General features: G+C 50.4%; 1 protein-coding gene across 1 annotated transcript in view; it reads right to left on the reverse strand.

Moving 5' to 3' along the window:
- The window catches only part of LOC126581106 (protein turtle homolog B), a 90,014-nt gene extending 89,967 nt beyond the window's left edge, over positions 1-47 (reverse strand). The window contains exon 1 of the mRNA XM_050244552.1: positions 1-47. This exon is cut by the window's left edge and continues 272 nt beyond it. The gene's annotated coding sequence lies outside the window, so the exon portion shown is untranslated.
- Between the last annotated feature and the right edge of the window lie 2,582 nt (positions 48-2,629).

The following is a 2,629-nucleotide window of genomic DNA, read 5'->3' on the forward strand; positions in this document are numbered from 1 at the left end:
CACGTACACACAGAAGCAACACACAAGCACACATGCACACTGTTTGTTTTTTTTTGTTGTTGTTGTTTGCGGTCGAAATCGCGAGGATCGTGTTTTTTTTTGGGGGGGGTTTTCCGTTTGCACTTACAGTGGTCGGGGGTTTTACACTCGCTCTCGGTGCGGCTGCTTGTCACATACACAACAGGGTGGGTTGAACACTTCCGTCACCGGTGCCGGTGACTACATCAAACGGCTTCACGGCGTCACGGGATCAGCTGGCAGTAGCGCAAGACTACAGACGAAAGAAACGACCGACACACTACACGTCCACCACAAATTCATCGATCAACGCGACCGCTCGCGCCCGTGCCGTTGTGAAAGCTAATTTATAACTCTGCAGCAGCAGCAGCAGCAGCAACGGCAGCAACCATCACCAGCACACGACAACCCCCTTTCATGCTCCAGCTCTATCCACTTTCCTCCGGCCACCGAAAGGAAAGTTGCCATTGCAGAGCACGGACGATGGGCGATGAAGGGGAGTGAAAGCAAAAAAAAAAAACGGAACGCGAAGCGGAAACGGAAACACACATACACTCACACAAACACACAGCCACACTGGCACGTGGGCTCTCGAAACGCTCTTAGAGACCACATCGAACACAAATACGAGCACACGATCACTGCACTTTCGGAATTCACACTTCCGTGGAATGTTGGCTGGCGCAAGCGTCGGTGGCTGCGCCACTGGGGACGGGACTGCTTACGAGACCTTTATTTTTGCTGCTTGGGGAAAAGGTTTTCCGTTAAATCACTCTTCTCGCTGCCTGCGCTCACTGCACCCCGCGTTGGAATATTCCCCGTTCATCGTTTTGCCGATCTGTCGAAAACTGTCGCCGGAAGCGAAAACCGTCGGTACCGAATCGATCGCACAACCGGCACACGCCATTGGCATTGGGGTTTTCAAATCAAAACTTCAGCTGACTCCAACGCGACGTTCATTCGCGTGACGATGATGCAAGCAAACGAGTGGCCCACCAGCCGCCTCCCTTCTTCATTTGCGATGTCGTCGGTGGCTGGAAGGCGTGGAAGGTTTTTGTTGTGGAAAGCGCAGAAAAGCGAAGCTTTTGGCTTTGTTCTCGGTAGCGTGCTCGCGCACTGCGCGGTATTGATCACTGCTGGATGCTGGGTTACGTTCAACATTGAAATGCACTGACAGCACTGCTCACGTCACTAGCCCGGCCAGAGGGAGCAGCCGAGGGGATGAGACTGTTCTTACTCTGTCTGCCAGTGGATGTCGTAGCATGTCCGGAGGAACAGGAAGCATATTCCTGGGTTATTCTGTAACGATACAAAGCGAGAAGGAACTGTTACAAAGGAAGCAAAAAATCCATGTGTCAGGCGCTTTTCGCTTTTGTAACATTCTTTCCAAAGAAAAGCGGCCGTCTTGTCGAGATTACCATCCCGTCGAAAACACACGCTCACAGAGCACGTGCACACATACTGCTTAACAGATTACCGATCGAATGGTTCTTTGGTTTTTGGGCGAAGCAGTAAGTGTGGCGCTGATGGCTGACAAATTGAATCCTGTTCCTATGCACATCGAAATCGACATTACTCCGATACACAGCACCGTGTTCCTGACATGTTGCACAAAACATGAAACATTTTACAGACCAGAGCAGCTGGGGCAAAATGGGAGTTTTAATCTAAATAATTCATGCTCGCCTCGTGGTACCCCGGTCCTGTCCTGTCCGGTACAGACACAGGCACGGAAGGAAGGTAACTAACCGCTCGTGAATGGTCACGTCGAGCGGCGTGTTGAGGGCGATACAATAGGACACCATTTCCGCAACGGGCTACAGTAATCGCTATGATTACAAATCGTGCTCCTGTCCGCCCCCTTTTTATGCTGGGTTCACTCAGTTTCACAGTTCCACCGGCACGCACGGTGGTCGCGGTGGCCGAGGGAATGAAATAGGAGGGTGAGCATTGTTGGCCCAATTTTCTATTGTACGATGCTAATGCGCAAAGGCACAGAAAGGCGCAAAAATACCGCCACCGCTGGCCAGGCGGACATTGTGTGTGGCTATTGTTGGCGAGGCATAAAAATAAACACCAACTCAATTGCCAAAAGCGGACGCCCGGGGACCGGACCAACTCCTGTCCACCCGGCCACCAGTTAGTCTTGTGCGCACGCGATGCTACTGCTGCTGGTGCTGGGCTGCGAGTAGAGTGTGAAGTTGTTCAGCCCCTTTTTTATTGTTAATAATTTAACCATTTCCCACACAAACACAAAAAAAAACCATCCCCGTGATGCAGGGTGTCAGTGGTGCGTTTGATGATGGTGTGTACATGGAGTCGGGACGCGGCGCGTGTTACCGTCACGTTCGTGAGCTGGAAAAACATGAATTTTTCCCATTTTTGTTTGCAGCGTAGTTCGTTTCAGTGCGTGAATTGCGTGAATAGCGCGTACTCAGTGCTGCCAGAGGATGGCATTCTTTATGGCTGTACAAGCTACCGATGGCAATTTAAAATGTTACGAAAAGTGACTGCTATTTTTTTACACTTTATTAACAACACAAACGGTTATGGTAAGTTTTCAGACAAAGATTCTGCTCAAAAACTACTAAAGGCCTAATGAGCAGTCAAA

Source organism: Anopheles aquasalis, chromosome 2 (assembly GCF_943734665.1).
Source record: "Anopheles aquasalis chromosome 2, idAnoAquaMG_Q_19, whole genome shotgun sequence".
Lineage (NCBI taxonomy): Eukaryota > Metazoa > Arthropoda > Insecta > Diptera > Culicidae > Anopheles > Anopheles aquasalis.